Genomic DNA, 25,819 nt, shown 5'->3' on the forward strand with positions numbered 1-25,819 from the left:
ACTTGCTACTTCTACCTTCCTCTTCTCGTTTCTGCTCTGTCAGCATATATTAAATTTTAATTCTCTTCTTGAACCATAATCTTCATGTTTGTTTGATCTAGTCTTACTCTTAAATGGCTCAATGTTCACTGCCAGACATTTTGACATAGTTTTTCCATTCATCACTTGGCTGAAATTTGTTTTCTATTTAATTCTGTTTTCAAAAGCACATTTGTAAATGCTTGTGTCTTTACATTTCACTTGAAAAAACTATTTGCCTAGAAATATGATTATCACCCAAACATTTTTTGAGTATTTTGCAGAAATTTTTTTCTGAGTATTTGCAGGAATTAGTCACTGTCAGTAGTAATATGGAGGAAGAAATCTGTTATCTGGGTGGCTAAGTGGTTGAGCATCTGCCTTTGGCTTAAGGCATGATTCTGGGGTCATGGAATTGAGTCCGGCATTGGGCTCCCCTTAGAGAGCCTACTTCTCCCTCTGCCTATGTCTCTGGCTTTTTCTCTATCTCTTGTGAATAAATAGATAAAATATTTAAATAAAATAAATCTGTTACAAGTCAGATTTTTTGTTTTTGTGGGTTTTTTTAATCTATGTATTTATCTGTTTATTGGTTTTTTACATGATTTTTTCCTGACAAAGAATTTTCTCATCTTTGAAATCCAATAACTTTATTAAGATGTGCCTTTCAGTTGATCTATATCAGTTTTTATTTTCTTGAGGTATAATATGCCCTTATATTTTATAGGTTCTGATCCTTTGTATTTCTGAAAAGTTTCTTGAACTATATCTTTAAATAGTTATTCTGCTATGCTATTTTGGTTTTCTTATTCACCAACATCATTTACTTGTGTCTTAATGCTCTTTGCCCATCTTCTATATCTACAATTTTTGTTCCAGATTCCCTTGGTCTCTTTGTTTTCATTTTACTTTGTCTGCTATCTCAGTCATGCCCTCTTATTTTCCTTACAGTGTTTCCACCAATTCTGTGTTTCCCTTGTGTTTCCTACTGTCAGATATCCATTGTTATAATTGTTCACACTATATTTGTTCATTGCTCCCACCTCCCAATAGGTGTATTAACATTTTTTCTCTAATTACTTATTTTCTTCTTTGTGCTCTTTTATAAAGCAAACTGTTTCATTAAACTTTGAAAATTCAGGGTGATATAGTTTTCATTCGCTGGTTGCTGTGTTGTGTGTGTGTGTGTGTGTGTGCACGTGTGTGTTTGTGGGCATTTTCCATTTGCTATTCATAGCCCTAGTGCTCTCCTAATTTTTTTTTTAAGGATTTTATTTATTTATTCATGAGAATACACAGAGAGGAGAGAGGGAGAGAGGCAGGCAGAGGGAGAAGCAGGCTCCACACAGGGAGCCCGACGGGACTCGATCCCGGGTCTCCAGGATCAGGCCATGGGCTGAAGGCAGTGCTAAACTGCTGAGCCACCCCTAATTTTTGAGCTGCTCCTAATTTTTTCTTTGTGGCATTGTTGCGTAGGCCCTTTGTTGGTTCCTTTTTAATTACTTATGTTTTACTTTGACCATCTCTTATAGGAAGTTCATGTTGGGAAGGGGCTGGGGTTAGCAGGAATTCTGCCTATGAATCTGTGCATGTGTGTGAAGGAGAGAAACAGTGCACAATAGGGAGGGAAAAAGAAAGAGAAAGAGAGATAAAGGGAAGAGATTTGATATTCACTCTAGGTCTATTCCCATTGCTGAATCTTTCCTTTTCTACCACTATTACCCCCAGATATATCCCCACAGGCTAAGCTAACTTACTCTACTCTTCACTTTCTCAAGACCTCGTGCCAAATGGGATCAAGTAAAGCACTGCCTCTAGTCCCCCAGATCTGGTCCATTGTTGCAAATAAATTATTGTTTTTCGTTTGTTTGCTTTATTTTAAACTTTAGGGTATGCCACTCTCTTAGATGTGTACTTGGTTAGCTTTTTTCTGGTATCTGTAGCCACAAACATACTTTCTCTTGATTTTCCCACACTTTTCTTTGATCATCATCGCTTTTGTAAGAGCCTCCCATTTTGTGACATGGAATTACAAGCAACTGAGTTTTATTGGAGACTGTTTCTATTCTCCTCTCTTCTTCCCCTTGCTGTTTTAAGATGAGTTCCTAGAGAAGAATGGAAGAAAACTAACTTGATACCCTTATTTTTAAATTATAATCCTACTTAAATATTTTGCTTATTTTCTCATTAGCATTTGCCAGATATATGGATATTTTCTTTGTTTTTTCCCTTAAGTGGGCATGAGAGAAATCCTTGATATTGTTGTTCTCTTAGCTTTTTCTTCTTTCTGATACATAATTATAGTTCTCTTGGCTGCCTGTCATGGTGACAAGTTAAAAATTCCATAGGTTTTGATTTTACTGTGGAAGCACTTATATAGCACATATTTAGTTTCAATAAACGTTAGCCTCATCTAAATCTCATTACAGTTTCTTGTTCTTGTTCCTAAAGAAGAAAAAACTGAAATATAAATTAAAATTTAAAATTACTTTCTAATTACAAGCTATGTATTTTGAGATTTTGCACTGAAGTTTACTGATAGAAACATGATGGATTATTTCTTTGTATCTAAAGTATTATGCATTGACTGAGAGAGAATGTGAACTACTAAAACGTACCTGAAGTGAAAAATACATCTAGAATTCCATACAGTAAATCATAAAAAATATTAATTTTGGAGTCTTTCATTTACTAAAAAAATATATATTGAGTTCCTACTAATGCTTGCTAAGTGTTGAAATAAAATCATGTGGCCCTGTTATTTTCCCAAAGACCAAATACAGTTTAAATTGTATACTTTTTTTTTGACTCACGCTTCAGTGTGAAGCAATGGAAAATAAAACATGCTGTGGTAATGAAACTGCATTATATTGAATATACAAGATACATATGATCATAATCTTATAGTCATATTCCATAATAATGTTATAATTGAGCTAACTTTTGAAAAACCATCTTTTCTGTTTTACTAGTTGCTACTTTTATGTTTTTTTCCACATGTCTTTCTCTTTATGAATTTGCTCTTGAATAACTTTTTTTCTCTTTTTACCTGGGTTTTCCCTCAAGTGACATCTTGGATGTTAAATTCCCAGGAGGCAAGAACCATAGCTATGTTGTACTTTGCCTGATGCTGTGTTTAATATTTTGTGATGGCGATAATCTGTTGCCTTCTGCCCCTTCTCTTCCATTTTTTTCCCTCCTCTTTTTAGAACTGCACATAGTCTTTGCTAGATTTCTGTGCTGCTCACTTTTTCTGTCCTGTCTAGGTCTGCTGGTGGCAATGGAATTTTTCTAAAGCAATGGTTCTATTTTCAGGGGGAAAAAAGGTTAGCAATTCAGTTGATGCATTTTCAAACAGCATCTCTTTGGCTGCCTGGAGTAATCTGGAGAACTATGGAAGTTCCAGCATCATTCAAATCTCTTAATTTGGAAAGTTACCATGATCATGTTATTCTGAGGGCAAATCAACTGCTTTCCTCCTGGTATCCTTTGTGAAGGCAGGAGCCTTGGAGCTATCTGAGGCAGAGAGCTACCTCATTTATAATTTAAGTCCTAGAAAATACCATTCACATCCATGGTATCATACAAATAAAAAAATAAAGAATGCCACTAGACAGCACAAATAATCAACTGTTATCAACCGTGAAACTCTGAAGGGGTGAGGAGGAGGACGGGAAGTAAAATCTAATAAAAAATTATGTGTAAACTGTTCCATGAAAGTCATTTTTTATTACAAAAGCAATAACACCCTTCCATCAACTTTGTACAACAATTTTAATAACCTTTAGTGAATGTTAGTAAATCATATTGACCCTTAAGGTCTCTGGATAGCTAGAAATAAACACGCACAGATTAACCATGTTGCTGTTCTTCAACTCTGTTATGCAAACAGTTTTATACAAGGTCAGACTGGGGCACCATTGATATTGTTTGCCAACCAATTTATTCCTAAGACCCTTGACCCCATTTTAATGTGTGCATTCGGAAGAATACTCCATGTGGTGTTGCTAGTTGCAGCCACCAAAAATTGGGAAGTTGGCATTTTTTTCCAACAACAGGGTGCTGGAAATTCTGTTAGAAACTCATTTAATGCAGCTTAAAGTTCATGTATCATTTAAAAAATTCTGATTCAACCAGAATGCTTTTATTCGTCATGTAAATGTAATATGTCAGATCTGGTAAGAAACAGTATGGAAGAGCTAAAAGTGGACCTAGTAAATTAAGTTTTTCTTTCTTTTCTTTCCTTCTTCTTCTTCTTCTTCTTTTTTTTTTTTGTTTTTGTTTTTAGTTTATAGTGACATCAACTAACTTCCCAATTGCTTTCTGCTCTGGTTTTTTAACAATGTGCCTTTGTCAGATTTCAAATACTGTTGACGGCTTTTTCTAAGTATTACTTAATTTGAAAGTTTAATCTTTTCATTTTAAAACACAACATTTTAAATGGAAATGGGACATTTTAGAACTAGCTGGATTTAACGAAAATAAGCAAATTCATATGGTAGTTCATTTGAATTATGGATACCTTATTCAGAAAGCAGGAAATGACCTGAAAGGTGAATACAAAGAAGGGAGAATGAATCATAGGAAAAAAATTTAATCTAATGTGCTTTAAAACCAATTATATTTTTAATACTGTCTATCCTCAGTGGGCCCTCAAGAGGCATACACATATTGCTAGAGCTGTCATTAGGATTTCAAGAATGACTTTAAATCTTTCTGTAGCAAATATTTCCAATCATTTGTAAATTTAATTATCAAGTTAGCAAGCACCCAGATTTGATTAACATGTTTGCAAACATGATTGCAAAACAGAAATGGCATCTATGCTTCTCTCAGATATCCCTTTAATCTCTTCACAGTACAAAGCTTGTCTGGGCTCAAATTAAGAATCTGAATTGGAAGCCACAGATGCAATATCTGTATATTACAGTACTAGAAAAGGCGAGGTTTGTTCTCAATTCCCCTTGCTGTTATTTTCTACCTTTGTAAATTATTGAAGGCAACGCATTCTCTCAACTTATATTTTATGTAAGTCTCAAATGGTATCATAAATAGTGTATGCACAGACATATATTCCTGTATTAGCCAAAAAAATGATGCTGCTACTGAAGTTCAGTTTAATGAATTTCTAAAGCTCCCTCTTAATTCTATTTCATGGTAGCTTTGCATTTTTATGGAATTTGAAAGCACAAGTTGTAATTGCTAATATCTGAAATTAATATAAGTAAACTAGAAAGCTCAGCGGTGCTCTTTGCTTTATGATTCATTCATATAAAGACAGTACTGTCTACATTTTATGTGTTTTCCTAGTATACCCTTACTGGCACATTTTTTTAATTAATTTGAGATACTGGGTTTCCAGTACATTAATTTATTATTTTACAGTAGCTATTAATAATATAATCCTTAGTTCATTTTATTTCTTATATGGTTTTCTAAAGATGTATATACCCCAGAGTATTGTGTCACATATCTTAACCAATTTCATTGTGTTCAATAATTTTTTAGTCCCATACAGGGCACGCTAGATTTATTTTTCTTTCCAGGTGGCTCCCTGGAGACTCCATCAAGACCTAACCTGCTACCTAAGGTGGTTGATGGGCCTCCATAGACTATCTTAAAGATGGGAGATACGGGATGCAGATACTTATCGGTGGTATGCTCTCTATTAAGAGAGCAGCTTAGGTCAGAAAGAAGTTCCAAGGGAACTATTATCAGAGTTGTTTTCTTCTGTCACTGGTCCCTAAGCATTTTGAAAGGAACTTATAGAAGAGAGTGATACTTTAATTTTCCCCCCAAAGCCTTGAGATCATGATGTTAAGAATAGGGAGAAATGGCTGATAAGAGTGAATCTCCAATGTATGTGTCTGTAGGGGAGGGATTTTGAGAAGCTTGCTGACAATCCTTTGATCTATTACCCAGGGTAAGACATGATGCAGTGTCTTGCTGAGGAAATAAAAACTCATCTTTCCAAGAGACCTGAATAAAGTTATCTAGGCCTCCTCTCTTACCCCTAAAATAAAGAAAATAGTCTGCTTCTTCACTGAATAATCTCACTCTTCAACTTTAGTGAATTAATTTTCATTTGACAAATATTTATTAGCAGATAAAATTTAGAAAGATACAGCAAAACAAAACAAAACAAAGTTGTTTTTTATGGAACATAGCCCTTAGGAAATCATAGTGAAAGAACCTTTAAAATTTTGTAGAGAATTTCTACACAAGAAGTTCCCACTGGGTTTCACCTTCCCTAAGAGATCATTTCAGTATGTTATTGAAGGATGATCTTCCCTACTTCCACCCCCCCGAAAAGCTGATTCGGAGGAAAGACAAAAGCCAAGGTTAGAATTTCCAGCAGGAATTTATTTAGAGAGAGTCATAAAGGTGATTTTACTTTGACATTTGTGTTTTACCAAGTAAAATCTTTGCCCCTCTTTAAAAAAAAAAAAATTGTCTGTGGATATCACCTCCTTGATCATCTTCCTTGGTTTTATTTATCATACAACTAGGAAGTAAGTCTTTTCCTATCTTGTTTCATTACCACAGCCCAACTTGAGTTTAGCAGCCTGGATGCTTGCTTTTCTTTAAGGGTCATTGGGTATCATTCTCTGGAACTCTGGTTTTCTGGGACTTATCACTGTAAGGGTTCCCAAAGTACAGATATCTTCTGTAAGCATCCAGAGTACAAGTTACATGAGAGGGTTTCACTCCTGAAAATCCCTTCAAAAGTTGTTATAGACCAGAGGCAGCTAGCCCAAGGTAGAAGATAAGCTCAAGAGGTTATCAGTCCCCTCATCTGTAAAATGGAGACAATAACTCAACCTACCTCAGAGTATACGCTTGTACAGAATGGAGCATGGGATACTGAGGCAATTGCAGTTCTCACATGGGGGAGGTAACTATCCAGATCCTTAGGTTACATATCCTTATCCTCAGCCTGTCACTTACAGACTGATGCCTAAAACAGAGCACATCAACCAGATAGATGAGAGGTACTGCTGCTAATATGATCCATTACTCTAACATGCTGCAAAATAATTTATATGTATAAATTCACTGTAACTCACAGGTAGGATATCATCATTAGTAGTTTCTACTTCTCATACTTACTCTGGTGTGTTGATATTCTAACATCATCAGTATGGAGGAGGCTTCAGGCCACTCATATTGACTCTTAGTCTACCTTCTGGATCATCAGGAGTTATACAAGAATTATGCTCATTTGCATAAGTCCTACAGGAAGGCAAATGAAATCAAAGTATTTTGGGCTCTCCTCTTATCACCCTTTGCCCATACTAGAAATTTAAGGAGTATTTCTTGGAATTCTTTGAGTCTATAATGTGTGAACCCTATTGTTTTCTGAGGATAGCTTGCCCCCTTTATGCTTTTTCATTGATGTTTCTACTGCAACAAATTCCATCCAGTTCATTTTATCTCTACTCTGCTAGCCTAGATTACTCTGTGCAGGAAACAGAAATATTTATTCTTAACTTTTATCAACACTGTGACCAACATCAATATTGAGACTTCTGGTAAAATAATATGCTTCAGAAACCACATTCTGCTTCCAAAATAAGTTATATTAATCCATCAATTGCACAAAGAAATCAAAGACTGTGAGGACCAAATGATGGCCCTGAGAGAAGCAATGATGCCCTATCTCTATGTATAAGTACATCTCTCGCCTTTTCAGATTTATTACCCAGATGAATGGTGTATAAGTCAGAATATTATAATTTATCCTATAGTAATAAATGATCCCAAATCTCAGTGACTTGACATCAGCAAAGGTTTATTTCCTGTTCAACTGCATGTCCATTGTAGGTTGTCTACAGCTCTCTGGAATTCTGCTGGTCTTATGGCAGAGATTGAAAGATGAACATGCCCACAATCTTAAAATTTCTACCTAAAAATGATACATATAATTTCTGATCATGTTTTATTTGCCAGAATTTGTCACAAGGCCAAGTCTGACATTAAATAGGTGAGAGAGCATAAGCCTTCTGCAAAAAGAGGCAGCTAATATTTTGCAAATTAGCGTAATCAACTTATCATTAGCCTGATTTTTTGCTTTAGGATTTTCTTTTAGAAGCTGATTGAATGGGCACCCAATTTTCATGTACTCTGCCGCAAAAGACAAGTTTTAATGCATTGCAATTCTTTTTTTGGAAAAAAAATACCCTCTATTAATCTGTTTGAGTGGCCATAACACAATACCATAAACTGAATGGTTTAAACAACAGAAATTTATTTTCCCACACTTCTGGAGCCTGATAGTCTGATATTTGGATGTTGGCAGGGTTGATTTCTGGTGAGAGCTCTGCCCTTGGGTTGCCTATGGCTGCCTTTTTACAACTTACATAGCTTCTTTGTGTGACCCCTGGAGGGAGAGAGCAAGAGAGCAAGCTCTCTGGTGTCTCTTATAAGGGCACTATCCCATCATGAGGGCCCTACTCTTAAGAACTTCTCTAACCTAATTCCCTCACAAAGTCCTCACCTCAAAATGGCATCACTTTGGGGGTTAGGGCTTTAGCATGTGAATTTAGGGGAAACACAAAGTCCATAACATACCACTCCCACCTCCTACAATCAACTTGGCCTCAGAGGCAGCAACACTCAATGTTCTATTTCTTATTTGGACAGGCATGAATCATTAGGATATTCTGGTTCACTGCTCAGGCTCCCAATGTTTCCATTGCTAACCATATGGAGAGCTATCCCTTCCCAGGCTGCGTTGGCTGTTTCTTCTTTGAAATGAACAGAAGTTTGCTCTTTCCCCAAAGCCGAGCCTCTCACACCAACATACTTCAATGATAGACCTGAAAGAAAATATTTTCTTATTTGCCCCAGAAAATTTCCTGTTTCTTGACCCTCCTTCATGTGCCCTACAATGATCACTTATTGCTTTCCCTGGTTCTTTCTTTTGTCTCCATATCACAGAGCCCCTATAAATTCCACCAGGTAGGAATTAGCTCGATTATTTTTGAGGATAGCTGCCATATTTCTCTACTGTTTCCTACTGACTCTGTTATCTTCATTCATTCTTTTCCTTTTATGTTCATACGAGAAAGTCATTTACAGTTATTTATGTTCTCCAATTCTCCTGCTGGTCTTCTATTATTCTTTTCCTGTTACACATTTCGATTATTTCAGCCCTCTGCTTGAATCTCATCAGAGCCAATCCCAATGCTCTTGGGATAAAATCCAAACTCCTCATCATAGCCCACAAGGCTCTGCAGGATCTGGCTCCTGCCTTCCTCTCTGACCGTATCTTACCATTCTCACCCAGTGCACTCCACTTGAGCTACATGGGCCTTCTCTCTGTGCCTTGGATAAGCCAAACTATTTATGCTTCTGGCCTTTTGTCAGTCTTCTCTTAACTCTCTACATGGCTGACTGATTCTATCCTCTTCTTAGTGAAAACCTCACCGGCCCTCCTAATGAAGAAAGGCCTTTTTCATTACAGATTCACACAGCTCCTTGATCACATTCTTTTTCTTTTTTTTTTTTTTAAGATTTATTTATTTATTTGAGAGAGAGAGAGAGAGCAAGCATGAGCGGGAGAGGCAGAGGGAGAAGGAGAGAGAATCCCAGGAAGACTCCAAGCTGAGCGCAGAACCCAAAGCAGGGCTTGATCTCATGACACTGAGATCACCACCTGAGCCAAAATCAAGAGTCAGGCACTTAACTGACTGCACCACTCATTTGCCCCTTGATCACATTCTTTATAATAATAACAAGTGCTTATATTTGTTTATAAATTTGTTTGTTTCTCCCATTAGAATGTTAGGGCAGTTTTGTCTTCAGTATTGTTGTATCCCAGCAGTTCCTATAATGCCAGAAACTATGGTGCATCTTATGAGTGAATGATTAAATCACTACAACATCGTTATATTATACAAAGTCAAAATTTATTTTCTTATAAGCTTTATCTGGAAGACCTAGTTTGACCCTCTTATAGAACACATCTATTCTGCCTTCCACCTGACAATTTACCAAATATTGTACGATTTTTTTGGTCTCTGTGTACCTTTTTTTCCATAGGCTTAACATCTTTAGTTGCCTCAAATATTGTTCAGGTAAAATGTGCTTGTGACCTTTCAGTGCTCTGTTCATTTCCTCTTGGATTTATGTTAATCCTTTAAAATTTGTCTTTGTTGACATTTGATCCATCACCACAGCCAGACTACCCATTTTGCCATTCACTGGAGGATGAAAGAACAATGTAGATGTTGAGAAATGGCTTTAGTAAGTAGGACCCATTGTCCCCAGACACACTGATGGAGTCCTTCCTGGAAATGATTATCTATATATATTTTTTAAAATTATAGACTTATTTACTATGTTAAGGGGCCAAGAAAGAAAAATAAGAGATACTATAAGAAGAGGAATGCCCTTGTCACTCCTCTAGGGCCACCTCTGATCATCCTCTTTAGGCCTCCTTTCATTGGAGGGGATAATTTTTGTTCTGCTTGTTCAGCAGTAAGACATCATTTAGCTTGAAGTTATTAGTAGATATAGTCTTTGTGCTTTAAAAAGCACAAATCCAGACTTTACCTTCTCTCTTGAACTGTTTTTTTTTGTTTTTGTTTTTTTTTCCTATCCAGGTAGACTCCTCCTTTGTATCTTCCTCTACATCTTTTCTTTCTTCTGTCTAGTTGCATTCGGGTATATTTGTTGAGTCAGATACATTCTTGGGACCTAGTGAATTCTTACTTTATGTTGGATGGAGGAGCAGATGGTCCCATGTGGATCCCAATTCTCCTTATTCTTCTTTTGGCCTCTGCATTTGAGTAGGGGACACTTCTATGGCCATCAGTAAGGTCTTCAAACAAAAATAGCCCATTAGCACAATATGCTAAAATATTTTTTCTTATTAATCTTGATTATTTTATCTAACACAGTAACTAATATTCTGATTTTATATGATTTTTAAATTTTATAAGCAGATTATCAATGTCCTTAACAAAACTTGTTCAATTGAGTATGGAGCCTCTTGTTATTAGACTCACCAGTGTGCCAAAATTCTTAACACATATCTCTGTGTCAAATATTTTGCTAATTCAGATTTGCCATATGAAGAGCATTTCTCATGTCTATTTATCTTGAGTCTACACTAAAGTCTCTGTGTTGAATGAACCATTCACTGTGAACCTATTTATTTCAGTATAGATTCACCTTCTTACAAATCCATAATATATAGATTGCATCAAATACATTACGCAACAATCTCTTAGCTATTTGGAATCAATTTGTGAGACTTTGAGTATATCCTCAAAGCCCTTTCTGATAATGAGATCTATATCATCTTCTCTTGATTGTTAGGTTAGGAAACTGGAGCAAATATGAGGTTAAGGCCCAAAGTTTGTTCATTATTTGATAGATAGTTTATTTGATTCTTCCTATTTTTTTGTCTTATATTTTATTACTGATGAAATGATGTTGTCAATGTCCCAAATCTGTTTTGGACAGAGAAAAGGATAAGTAATACATATGTGTGCGTGTGTATGTCCACAGAAATAACAATTAGCTTCTATGCTGATAATTCTGGGCACTTTTAATATCCAACCAAATATTAGAACACCCTCTCAAATTGCTTTATCACTGCATTCTTTTAGGACAAATGGCAGTTTTATGAATAAATTTAGAAGAAAACAGATATAGGTGAATACTTTGAACTATGGTGCTAATATATTGAATATCTAATCATAAGTCTCCCTATTCTTTAGCTTTATGACAGATTGTTAGTAAATCACATTTCCTGCTGTTATTCTATCGTATAGTCTCGTTCTTAAAGAGGTGATGTTTTTGCATATGAAGGAAAAGATTGAGTGGGAGTACCTCAGATTTTATTGTCAGTTTATTAAGACATAAGGAATGAAATCATTTATGTTATCTTCTTTCTTAACTCTATGCCAAACAATCAATAAACATTTATGGGCACCTATTATGTGATGGCATGGTTTTAGGCCTGAAGATACATAGATGAGTAAGATAGAATTGTAGAGAGATGAAATTTAGTTTTGATTGCCCCTTATTGAAAGAAATGGATGAATCTTATGTCAGCTGATATTTCCCTGATGTTTAAGAATGGTCGAGGCCCCAAGGACTATAGCCTCCAGAAGTTAAATAACTGCATGTTTTCAGAAAATTCTCCAGTGAGTTTGTTTTCATGGTTACCACTACTCTCTATTTCCACGTATGTTTTTATGTTTACTTTTATCCTGGATGTGAAATTCAGCCACTTCCATAATTTCCATGTTTTCATTAACCATCTTCCTCATGCCAAACACACACGCGCACACACACACATACAGATAGAAGATATTCCTAAACATTTATTTGTGGGGAAACAGGTGAGAGTTTCAATGTAGCAATATCAACAACCTCAAAGTGAACGCTAATCAGGGCACCTGAGTGTTTCAGTAGCTAAGTATCCAATTCTTGACTGTGGCTTAGGTTATGATTTCAGGGTCCTGGGATCAAGCCTCGTGTCTGACTCCATGCTCAGTGAGAAGTCTGCTTAAGATTCTTTCCCTCTGTCCCCCACCCTGCTCACACACACACTCTCTCTCTAAAATAAATAAATAAATCTATATTTTAAAAAAGTGAACACTAAGCACCTCTTCCTATTGATCACCTCAAAACTTAGTGGCTGACAAGATTTATTATTATTTCTCAGTTCTGTGTGTTGACTGGGGTCAGCTAGGAGGGTCTTGCATGGTCTACTTGCATGTGGTTGCAAGTAGAGTCAGCTGAGGTGCAGTTCTCTAAAGTTCCATGTGGACTGGACATCCAAGGTGGGTCACTCACATGGCAGACAGTTAATGCTGGGCTGTTGGCTGGGATTTTAACCCAGGCTGTCAACTGGACCATCTATAAGTGGCTGTCATGTTGCTTGAGCTTTTCACAGCATTGATGATGAGGTTCTAAGAGGGAGTCTTCCATGAGAGAAAATTTCAATAGAACCAGGTGGAAGCCAACAACCTTTCCTGAAATCTAAGGCTACAACTGTTGTGTCATTTTTGTCATGGTCTATCTATCAGAGAACTGCAGGCCAATCCAAATTTGAATGTGGGGAACTCCCCACTCCCCTATAGTCTCCAGCCATTCCTGCCATTCCCTCTTTCTTTTCTCCTCTCTTTGGAGGTAAACAAAATTGCTTCTGTTCTCAAGCAATAAGTTGTGTTTCCTCACATTGCTTTGGCCCCTGATGATATCTATATGCACAGAATTCACGTTCTACTCCAGAGCTTTATCAAGATCATTTCTCTATGCGTTTTCAATCTTAAGAAAAATTGAATGCACTAAGGAAAGGCATGTGGAGACACAGCAAGAAGGCACCCTTCTGCAAGCCAGGAAGAGGGAGATCACACCAGAAACTGATGAGGCTGGTACCCTGATCTTACATTTTTGCTTCTAAAACTGTGAGACAATAAATTTCTGTTATTTAAACCACCCAGTCTATGGTATTTTGTTATGATAGGCACCCAAGCTAACATAAGCACTGATCTTCCCTCCTCCCATTGACTCAAATTAATTTCTTCAAATTTCATATAAATCATAGTCAATCTCATTTGTAAAACCATACTTTACTATCTCTGATAGAAAGACCAATCATTTTATTAAACATTGTTTAGGAATATATGCTACCTGTTTCCCTCAATAGTCTAAATTGCCGGGCTGGGTTTCTCAAAAAAATCTTCTATATAAAAAATGGTTATATTGATCACGAATGTTCCCTGAGCCATTTTATTGATAAAATTATCAGACTAGCTTAAGGATGTTTCAGTGCTCATTAAATCGTTATCCATTGATAAGACAGATAAAAGTCATCTATGTGGCCAGATTATAGAACTTGATATATTATATTGTATAATACATATATATTTCTCTATATACATTTTATTATATATTAATTATATATATGGTATATGTGTATTTCTAAATATGTCCCCAAATACTACTGCTAAAATCAAAACAGGCAGATATGGTTCAGAAGACATGATTCCAAATTATATCAAGCAGGTAGCATCTTACTGCCATGCTTTATTTTTTTCTTAAGATTAGTTACTCCTTTGATACATAGAGAGAGCACAAGCAGGAGGGGTGGCAGGCAGAGGGAGAGGGAGAAGCAGGTTCCCCACTGAGCAGAGAAACTGATGTGGGGCTCAATCCCAGGACCCAGGGATCATGACCTGAGCCAAAGGCAGATGCTTAACTGACAAGCCACCCAGGCACCCCTACTGCTGTACTTTTAAGACTTTCTTTCTTTTTTTTTTTTTTTTTTTTTTTGAGATAAAGGGTAAACAATTCAGAGAACTGGGTCTACTTACTATATGCTCTTGGATAATGATTTTGAAATTTAAAAATGATTGTAAACTCACATAATGTTTTTGTACCAAGTTAGAGCTATGTTTTCAAAATTTCCACCATACTTTGATAGCATAAGAACAAAAAGAAACTGAATATATAAAGGATATTGGGTAGGTAAAGCTGCATAATTATCTTAAGGAAATTCCCTAAGATTAGTATTCTCTGAGGGCATATTTTACTTTTTAAAGTTAGGCCTTTTTTTAAAAGATTTTATTTATTTATTCATGAGAGACACAGAGAGGTAGAGACATAGATAGACACAGAAGCAGGTTCCCCACAGGGAGACTGATGTAGGATTTGATCTCAGGACCTGGGGATCACGACCTGAGCCAAAGGCAGAAGCTCAACCACTGAGCCACCCAGTGTCCCTTAGTTAACAGATTAGCTTATTTAGTTACTCAGGGGTATATTTTGGATGGCCCAGTGGTATGCCGTGCTGAAAACAGAAGTAAGAGCAAAGACTCACTGATGTTCTTCTATGCCTTTGAAGGGAGGGGATAGGTGGATTAAATGAATCTAAAATATCTTCAGGGTCAGATTATATTGTTCTATACTGTATAGTGTCAAATTTTGAGGTCGCAATGAATTACTAGTAAGGAAATGTGAAAAACTATATATATGTATTCTCTGCCTAAAAGCACATGTCCTCTGGCCTAAAGTAGATGGTGGTCACCATTTGTTTATAATTAAGGAGAAAAGTAGATATGACACTGTGCATGTTATAATCTTGTTTCAGTGAAAATATATAATACATGTAATGAAATAAATATATAGTAAATAATAATCTTGAAGGAGAGGTATAATTTCATTTTACATGTAGCTGACTCTGTGTGTGTGTGTGTGTGTGTGTGTGTGTGTGTGTGTATTGAGTTGATGTGGAAGTGTGTTCCACAAGAAGTCCTCTTGGAGTGGCAGGATTTCAGGTGATTTGTGTGTACATTATTTTATTTCCAAAGTTTGAACAATATGATAAAATTATTTTTAAGAAGTGTAATGCACCTATGTGTTTAAATGTGTCTCTTAAACTTCTCCAATAGAATGTTAATTTGCCTTTATTCTTATTTAAATCAACAAAGATCATCTTTCTCTGCATTGTTAGACTATCTAAAGCAGAGTGTCTGGACTCGATTTTATCAGACGTTTACAAAAATGCCTTTGCTGAGTTGTGATAAAATGGAATGCCTTCTGTTGACGTGAGACCTGTCCTCTTGCCCATTATATTTATGCCCTTGGTAAAAAAAAAAAAAAAAAAAAAGAAAAGAAAAAGTAATGTTTTGATATTATCCATTGTAAGACTCCATGTACTTTATACGAGGAGTGTTGCCATAAATTCCTACATGAGAACAGTTGCAAGAACAGTTTTGACTCTGCAGATGAAAGTTTTATCTTTTTTGTTGTTAGAGAAATAAAAACAATGTAATATATGGGTGCCCACTTTACCTACTGAAAAAATTAATGCTTAATCTATTGCCTAAAAATTGTAATATCCTCAAATATAATTACTGGAGGAATTAATTAGCTCTGCTACTTTTGGGTGGACTCTCTTCATTTGAAATGTAAATGAGTTAGGTTGCAGTGTGCTTGAATATATCAGTTATTTTACATATTTTTCAGATGTGTATGGGGTAAAAATAACATAAAATTCCTAATTACTGGGGGATACCTGGGTGGCGCAGCGGTTTAGCGCCTGCCTTTGGCCCAGGGCGCGATCCTGGAGACCCGGGATCGAATCCCACATCAGGCTCCCGGTGCATGGAGCCTGCTACTCCCTCTGCCTCTCTCTCTCTCTCTCTCTCTCTCTCTCTGTGTGACTATCATAAAAAAAAAAAATTCCTAATTACTGAAAAGAACATGTAGAAACACTACTCATATACTTCATTCTCTCCTTTATTTATTTATGTTACAGCACATAATTATATGGGAAGGATCAATGAGTGAACAGAAAAGGGTCTTTCCCCTCATAGAGCTTACATTCTAGAGAAGGAGTTCTGATAGTAAGCACGATGAACAAATAAATTATCCATATTTTAGAATATGAAATGTGTTCTAAAAAGATTAATGTAAGAAGGATTAGAAGTCATTGAAAATGTTTTAAACCACAGTACCAATAGATAAAGTACTCTTCAAGAATCTCAAATAATATTGAATCAAGTTCTCGTGTGATTAAATGAATGTTTTCATTGGGCTTTTCCTTAAAATGACAATTTGTTATTTAGGAACATGTTTTTATTGAGCAACTTCATGTCAGGCAGTGTACCACTTTCTGGAGGTAGGATGGCTCTAAGACAGATATGATCTCTGTTCTCATGGAGTTTAAATGTACAGTGAAAGAGGCAGACATAGCTGTAGGGGACTATGTGAAAGAAGCTTTGATAAGGAAGTGCAGATGCTCTGGGGGTACCGAGGCAGGACCCTTGATGTTGTTTGCAGAACAGGAAAAGCTTCCTTCAAGGAAGCAATTGCAAAACGAGAGGCAGTTTATGTGTTGGCCAGGCAATAATGGAGATACAGTTTCTGGGAGATGGAAGAAACTTCATATCACACCAAAGCCATGGGGGTGAGAGAAAGCAGGACAAACATTCAGAGAACTAAAAGGTGTTCTGTGTGGCTGGAGCAAGGAGTTGGGTGGGGGGGAAGCGTGGTGACTTCCTAGGGGAGAGCCAGGAAGGCATCAGGTTGGCAAGGGGCTTAAATCCACAGTAAAGAATTTGAGCAAATGCTAACAGCAAAAGAAATGACATGACTGAAGGATTTAAAGTGTAAAGCCTTTTTGAACACGCAGAACTTTATTGACACACGCAGGAAACAATTACATCTTTCTCACCATTACACTCTCCACTTGAGCTGTGTGGACTATTTCTTCCTCTGTCTTTGGATGAAATCTCGGACAGTTTTTGTAGACTTTCCAGTCACTCTTAAATACTTAAAAAGTAGGTTTTTAATACTATCCAGCATCTGTCTCAAGCCCGTTTTTTCCTCCCACTACCTTCCTGGCCAAACTTCTTGTCTGAAATGATTACACTCTTCCCTAATTCCTAACCTCCTTTTTACACTTAAACCTGATGAAATCTGGCATCTGCACCCATTTTCCCACTAAAACTTCCTTCTCCACAGTCATCAGTAACATCTCTGTTTAAGCCTTGAGGGCAAGTCCTTAGTATTTATTTGCCTAATCAGTAATATTTGACATTTTTACTGACCCTCCTTCTTGAAATAATCTCTTCACTTGGTGAAGAGATTCACCATGCTTCTTTTTTTTCCTGCCTCCATTTTTGGCCATTCCTTGTTAGTTTCCTTTGAAAATAACTTTTCCCTTTTTTGGAACATCTGCCACATTACTAGTGTTAGTTACTCAGGATTCTTTTCTAGGCCCGTTTTCTTCTCATTCCTCACATTCTCTCTGCCAGTTGCATCCACTCTCATGGGTTCACTTACTATCTATATGCCAATCACCCCCATATCTGTATCTCAAGCACGTGTTGTCTGCTCAGTTTCAGAATGTTTGAAATAAGTATGGTAGAGAATTGGAGAGAGTGCTAACCAGAGAAATATAGTGTAATATCTGAACCATAGGGAGATTAGTGACTATTATTCAATGTTGCCAACAACCTGCACAGTTTGGCAGACACTGGATTTTCTGGATTTTGCCAAGTGGGTATAGGCATTAGGAAAGGCATTAGGAAAAGGAAATTGATGATATGGTCTACAGCCTTTTGGGGTGGCAAAGTAACCTGGATAGGAAAATGAAACCTTTAGGGGATTATTAAAGGCAGAGAGAAGATTGACCTGCTGTTTGGAGATCCTGGAGAACAGTTTATTTGTATGATGCTTAAGAATTCTGGAAAGTTGCAAAGTTGTGGTAAGAGAGTAGGATGTCTAAAATTATCATTCCAGAAGTGGAGGAGTCAGTGTCTATAACATGGGCATAAAGTGGATGGCTGCATGCAAGTGAAAAAGAATGTCCTTGGTGGTTGAGATGACAAGGAAGCAAAAAGCCAAGTTACTGAATGAGCTATCATGTGCTTATTGGATCTTGCTTGTAAGATAATGCTGGAGTTGGAGAAAGAGAGAGAGTAAAACTCAGAGTTGGGAACAGAGACTCGAATGGATGAAGAGTGACCTAGAGGTCCAGAGATGACATGATGAATTTTTTGCATTACTGATACATAAAAACAAATGTATTGTGTTACGCGATATACAACCAAGTTTTCAATTTACACATGTTCCATCTTTTTGCTCTATTTTATAATAGTTAGAGGCTAAAAGCAGAGGACTGTGATATTTTCTGACCATCTTAAAATAGCTGTCACATAATTAAGCATTGCAATTTCAAGGGTCCTTGCACAATACACAAGAGAGTGTAAATAGCTTACTCTGGAACCTATTTAGAATGGGCATTTAAAAATATTGACAGCACAGTATCACTCACCTGTGTTTACTTTCCCAGACTTCTGAAGTGACTAGCAAATGATTTCTGTTTCATACTTGAACCCCTGGGGTTAAAAAGCGACAATGTGGAGGAAGAGAAAAAGTTTTAGGGTATGTTGTAAGAAGCCACTGAGATTTGATTTTTCTTTTTTTTGAGAAATTTATTAACAATGCTGCCTCAAAAATTATATGTGTAACTTATGAGATTTTAGGGTGAAGAGAGTGAGGTAAGAACCTCCATTTAGAAGACCGCTGAAGGAAACATCCAAGGTCGGCGTGTTTTTCCTATTGATTACATATGCCTGGGCATTCTGGCAAGGAGCCAAGCTCATTTTAAATTCCAGCCACTTGTATCTTAGGCTTGTGAAGGAGGGAGCAGTGTGCCTGGGGAAGCAGGGCAGTATTTCCAGCAGGTGGTAATAGCAGGCATCACATTATAGTTTTAGGAGACTCTGATACAGAGGCAACCACATTCACCTCTTCAAGTACTGTGCTTTCAATAGACTGCAGTGAGGTGTTATGACGTCTCATTCTCCAGTAAAGGTTTTATGTGAACTGAAATGTCTTCCTGTGTATCCATTCACCTAACACTGCCAAGAGAGAGAAAAGGATTGAAACATAAATCTCACCTTATTACCAAACCTAAATTGTTCCTTCTGATTTTGTCTCAATGCCTTGCTCTTGCCTTGTTCCCTTGGCATAATGAATTTCTTAACCTAGAGTCTCGATAAAATCCTCCATAATTTATTTTTATCTTAGAAGTTGTCATAAAAATTCACTGACAAGGCACAGCCCAAGGTGGTGTAGAATAAGCTACCTTGATCTGTTTGTGTAGATAGAGATACACTATTGCTCTCAGATGGAAACAGTGACTTTTCTCTTTGTTCCCATAAAAGAACATCTATCAGTTCCAGTGAAGGTCCAGAGTAGGAAAATATGTGAACGTCCTTTCACACACAGGAGTCGGCTGGATGAAAAACTACTTATCTCTGTTAGCATGGTTGTTTATTACATTTTGTACAAGCCTGATTAACATTTAAACACCTAAGGAAATCTTGTAGAAATGTGATCTTCATGTATATATTTGCTAAGACGGTGTAGCTAGGATACTATTTTTAGAATAATAAGCTTAGTGGTTAAAGTGTCATGCACTGAAGATTAAGTACTGGAAGGAAATTAATCGGGAGACAAGCATGGGGTTATGAGGAAGAAATCTCAGGCTCTCATTAGTGGAGTCAATCAAGAATTTTCAAGGCACAGATTTTATCCCTGGCATAATCTTGGGGTCCCTATCTTAAGCTTCAGGGAATTCTTCTACATTTGTTATATTTATATCCTTTCTTAATTAAAGGTCTCAAGACTTGAAGGATACAAAATTAGAAAGCATCTTTGAGGTTCTTAGCACCCATGGGATGTTTCTGTATTTCAACTGAGTCTTGTGTGCTTTCATTTCCCTACACCTCAACTCCAAGTGTCAAGAGACAAGTGAGTACTATTGTTGAGTTGGATAAGTACCTTGAAAGACAAATAAATAAATAAAGATAAAGAAAAGAAAAGAAAAAAGAACAAACAACAATCAAGCTAACATTTATTTCCCTTTATCTCGGGGGGGGGGGGGGTGTCAAGACAAAAACTTCAGAGAACTAAAGCAGAGAGAGCTGATGGAGTTGGGTGGAGATAAGAGATTTCCATTTCTTTTCTTAGGAGTCTAAAGCAGTACTTCTCCCTGCCTCCCTCACTTTACAAATGAAGTACCTGGCAAGTTCTTGGGAGTTTCATTGGGGTTTCAAAGCCAATTACACTTTTTTTTGGCCCTGAGAAAGGAATGGGTAATTGGGAGGAAATCGCTGAATTGTCTTCAAATATGTGGCTCTTTATGAACAAGTTCTTCTTTTCCAAAGTCATTGATGGAGCTCAGAGTGTGAAAACTAGGAAATGATGAAAAGAAATAGACCTATGTGGCTTCCTGGCAGGGAGTGGGACAGGAGGAGAGGAGTGGCAGGGAAGCAGGTGCGGCCTGGCTGGCTGGCGGGGCCATTAGAGGCTGTCCAGGGAGATGGAGGAAGCCTGCTGCTTCCTTCCTTTGGTCCCAGGGGACTTGGTGACAGTTCTCCTCCAGCTAAGCCACCCAAGGCAGCTGATAAACCATGCCCATGCCCTCTGTTGTCAAGGAGGAAAACAGTGAGCTGCAAGGGAGCTGGTCAGGGGAGAGCGTCCTTAGGAAACGACATCTCTCCCCAATGTGTTATCACAGTCTTGGACCACTTTTCTGACCTCCGTAATCACCCGTTTATCTTATGACCACATGAGTCTCCTAACCGGTCTCCCTATATCTGTTCCCTTCCCATTTAAATCCATTCTTCATCCTACCCCCAGAGACTCAGGCAAACCATTCTATTCTTCAGCTTAAAATCCTACAATAGCTTCCTTTGCCTACAAAATGAAGGAATCTTCTCAGCAAAGCAGAGAAACCCCTAACTTATCTCCCTCCTGCTGGCTCCCCAACTGCATTTCTTATTGCTACTTCATCCTTGCTTCTTGCTTTCTGACACAGAACAGTCTGAAATTAGGGTGAGGGTTAGGGTTAGGGGTTAAGGGTTAGGGTTAGGGTTAGGGTTAGGGTTAGTCCCCAGAGGACTCCCCTTCTTTCTCCTGGAGAACTTTTATATTTCCTTCAAACCACCTCTCAAGGACTGGTCACTTGCACCAGGAAGGCTTTTCTCATCCCTTCACCTCTTTTCCCAAATGGAGTCCTCCACCTGTGCTTGCACGGGGGCTTGCCTCTTACAACCAGGTTATTCCTGAAGAATGAGCTTCTCCTCTGTACAGGGAGCACCTGGGGGAAGGCAAGAACTTTCTCTTTTTAAATTTTTTTTATTTTATTTTATCTGAGCACTGTTTTGCTCAGCACAAAGCAGAAAACCTGGGAAATAGTAAATGAAAATGGATTCATAAAGACAAACTTTTGGTTTATGGCTGTAGCTGTTATTTTCCAAGCCTAGCATTATTTGCAATTCTTCCTTTTAGGCAGACACTCTTGATTCCCTCACTGAAAATTAATAGCTACTATTCCTAATGCCTTCAGGCCAAGTTTGCTCTGTACTATAATTTCTCAACATTTCATAGCCAATTTCCCATTATTTGAAAATTCACAGTAATGTGTCTTTAAGTTTTCTTCTGTCTATGGTAAAGCAGCTATAAAATAATGTCAGAAAAGTTATTTGAAACGTAGAATAAGCAAAAGAAAATATAGGGTGTTCTTTCTGAACAGAGGTGAGCATGACCTTTTATTTTGGGGGCTATTTTAAAAGCATATTTCAGCAATAGTTAACTTGTAGATTTTTGTCTGGAAGAGATGTAAATGTCTTTGTTGTGATGAAAAAGATAACCCCACAAATTTTGAGTTTTGACCATGTCAGACATTAGCCAGTTTTGTATCTAACTTGGAAATTTGTTAAATAGCCTCTATATACCTAGCTTCTTAAATGATGTGGCACCTAAGAAATTCAGAAAATGTCTCCCACCCCTGGCCCCTAGATAAGTAACAACTGCAGCCTCTAGCCCTAGTCAGTTCCAAGAAAAACTGCAGAGCACTCCCTTAATGGAAAGTTCCATATCGGAATGAGGAACTAAGAGCTTGAGAAATTCCCCCACCCCTTCTGGAGGTCCTCTAGACCAGCCCATAAAAACCCAGCTGGAACCCACCTCGGGTTCCAAGTCCCTGCTCTGCTGTGTCAGGTATACTTGGACCCAAGCTCGAGCTTGCTAATAAACCCTTGTGTGCTTGCATCGGTGTTGGCTCCTTGATGGTTTCTTGGATTCGCAATCTTGGGCACAACAATGATCTTTGGACTGGTTTTAACATCTTACTGTTGACTTCATGAATTAATGAATTATATTAAACCTTTGACATATGTTTGTTTCCTATTTGCTGGAGGGTCATGATTTTACCCTTTTGAAAACTATTCTTTAACATACGTAGTAGAAAAGCACTTGTCTTTCTGGGAATAAAAAAATTTCATCCTGAGTCTCCTGTAACTGGCTGTTTTATGTCAGCCACACTGAAGAGTCTTAGTTTCTTTTTCTGCAAAATAGGGATGCTTGCTGCTAAGGATTGGTAAAGGATTAAATATCAGGTGAAATAAATTTGTAAGCTATAAAGTGAAATACAAATCATACATTATTACTTGCTATAGAGTTACTATTTATGTATCTTGACATTGAGTTTTTGTGTACTTTTGGCGCAGTGTGACTATATTTCAGTGACAATCCCAGGGAACCAAACAAAATTAGAAGAGTCAAAATTAGAAGAATAATTGAACACATTAATTTTCAATCACTGCTTAATTTTCTCATTTTTACCTTTTATAGACACAGGGGAAGCAATGTCTATTTTCATCATCATGGAAGTATAGGAGTTATTTAAATAAACTAATTAGAGTGAATAAACTTTTCCTGGTTGTTTGCTTTAGGTATAAATGTCTATGACACTGGGCTTGATGTTTATTTACTGGAAGATATCCTGAAAGCTTCATTTCTTATTAGGAATCAATTTGGTCTTTAGGACAACAGCTTTCAATTCCACAATGAGCCCTAGCAGCAGCCCTGGGAAGTGGAGAAGTGAGCAATTTTTTTTAAGATTTTATTTTTATTTATTTATGGAAGACACACACATAGAGAGAGAGAGGCAGAGACACAGGCAGAGGGAGAAGCAGGCTACACGCAGCGAGCCCGATGTGGGACTTGATCCTCCGTCTCCAGGATCACATCTTGAGCTGAAGGAGGCTCTAAACTGCTGAGCCAACCAGGCTGCCCCAATTTTTTGTTTTTAATGATTATGGTAAGATTTGGTCTGAAGTAAAGGTTTTGAGGCTCTATCTAAGACATTTGAAGAACAATGACCTTCAAGGATTTATGTTCAGGTGGAGAGAGACAGGACGTGAACTAATTTGTGACTATATAGGAGATGAGGCAGGATATTTAATGTAATTTTGTGAATAAACATTTTGCTTCTGTCTTTAAAAAAATCTAAAATGAAGAATGTAAAATGGATGGAGATAAATAACAACAAATAATGTGATAATTTTTGTTTTTTAAAATATATTACTAAGAATCTCAATTAAATGAAAATGTCTAATTTGTACAGTTAATCCTTTTATTTTTTCCAGTTTATTTTCTCTCATATTTAACATTTACCTTGCACAGTTGATAAATGGCTTAGATGAGTATCTTTCTTTCATTCTTTTTTACTTAGTACGTAATAAGTGATCAATAAGTGTAATCATTCATGTTGTTCTGACACCCCCCATGAATGTGAAAAACCAGAGTCACTGACACAAACTTATCCTCTAAGAATCTAGTAAGGGGGAGAGATTTATATTTTAGTCTATCAGCAAATCAAATTTGAGATGACTTGTCTATCATAAATAAAGACTTTATAGTTGTTATGTCAGTTGTTAGAAGTTTAACTTCTTAGTATTTCCCTTCAAATATAAAATATATGTAAAATAAATTTATAATATAAATATAAAATAGTAAATTTTATAGTAAATAAATAAAATATATGTAAAATAAATTTATAGTAAATAAATAATAAATTTTATTGAGCATTGTTGATATGTCAGGAATTGTGCTAGCTGTCAAGGCTATGAAGCCTAGTGTGTGCTTTGTAGGGTCTTATAGGAAGGGAGAAAGACATAAGCTTAAACCCCCATACTTTACTGTTGTAAGTACTGTATATAACAGAACTGGACACTGCCTCCTGGAAGCACGGAGGAACAAGTCATCCCACTTAAGGGTGATGTGGAGAGCAATTTAAGCAACACAGTGAGAATGACATAGGTTTTAAACTCTGCTTTTACTTATTTTTTGCAGAAGTGTTTGTTGTATCCATTCCTATGTACAGAGCACTATGCCTTTCTATTTCACTAATTGTTTATTGATATGTCTTAAGACATATATTCACATGTCAGTGGAGAGGAGGATTTGGCAAAAATATTAGCCTTTGAAGTCATGCAGGATGGGATTTTGAACAATTACTTGGTAATATTACATTTGGGGAAAATGTAATCCTTAAAGACTAGAAAACGTGAGGACACATGGATAAGCAAAAAATCCCCCAGAGCCCTTTAAATGAGTTTTAAGGTGTGCTAATTGCCCTTTTATTTTTATTTTTTAAAGCACTTGTTACTCCTGTTATTACTGTCTCAGGTCCTGAAAAATGGAGGCTCTTCAGGGGAGAAAAAAGCAGATAGATTTGATTTTTTTCCCCCTCTGTTTTGGCACTCTGAAGTCATAATATCAGATCATCTATTGGAATCCACTTAGTGAATATTTAGGGCTCTGATCTTCCTACAGTAATCCTAAACACACGAATGTTCTATATAGCAAGGATTTGATGTGGATTTTGAAGCTGGCAAGGGTGACAGAAATTTCAGCTTATCCGTGACAACAACAGAAGCTTCCTTCTTTTCCAGCTCGGATCTGCCACAACTGAAACTACCTGCTGTCCGTATTTGACTTTCTAGAAGCTATATATTAAGACCTGAGGCCAGATGATTCCAAACCAATAAGCTAATACCCCAGTCTTGTTTCTTGAGGTTTTCTGGTTGATTTATCTCAAAGATGTGACTGAAAACCTCCCACCTAAGACAGTTTTTTACTTTGGCTGCTAAGTGTTTTTAGTCTCACAGGAGAGCCTGAGATATAACCGATGAGCTTCTATTTCACTTGGTTAAAAAAAAATAATTAAGGAAGTCATACCATTGAAACATTGCTTTCTTCATTTTAATTTTACAAGCAAATCTCAAGTTTCTATAGAGTATTTACTCTCCGCATGTGAATAGGAAATACAAGTAATTTAGAAACCCCTTTAAACCCAAATTAGGATATTCTCAGCAGTTAAAAGGAAATCTTCCTGTGAGTGATTCAAGTCCTCAGGATGACTGGCAGGATAAGCAGGGAAATTTTCCATCAACATCAGAGATTATATTTTCTC

The 25,819-nt window shown here is 36.9% G+C and overlaps 1 long non-coding RNA gene across 3 annotated transcripts in view; it reads left to right on the forward strand.

Moving 5' to 3' along the window:
* LOC119874300 overlaps positions 1-25,819 on the forward strand; it is a 145,868-nt gene that overhangs the window by 82,495 nt on the left and 37,554 nt on the right. For all 3 annotated transcript variants that reach the window (XR_005367453.1, XR_005367455.1, XR_005367454.1), the window contains one exon: positions 20,174-20,307. This is a non-coding gene — a long non-coding RNA (uncharacterized LOC119874300). The remainder of the gene's footprint in view (positions 1-20,173; positions 20,308-25,819) is intronic.

This window comes from Canis lupus, chromosome 12 (genome assembly GCF_011100685.1).
Source record: "Canis lupus familiaris isolate Mischka breed German Shepherd chromosome 12, alternate assembly UU_Cfam_GSD_1.0, whole genome shotgun sequence".
NCBI classification, from domain to species: domain Eukaryota; kingdom Metazoa; phylum Chordata; class Mammalia; order Carnivora; family Canidae; genus Canis; species Canis lupus.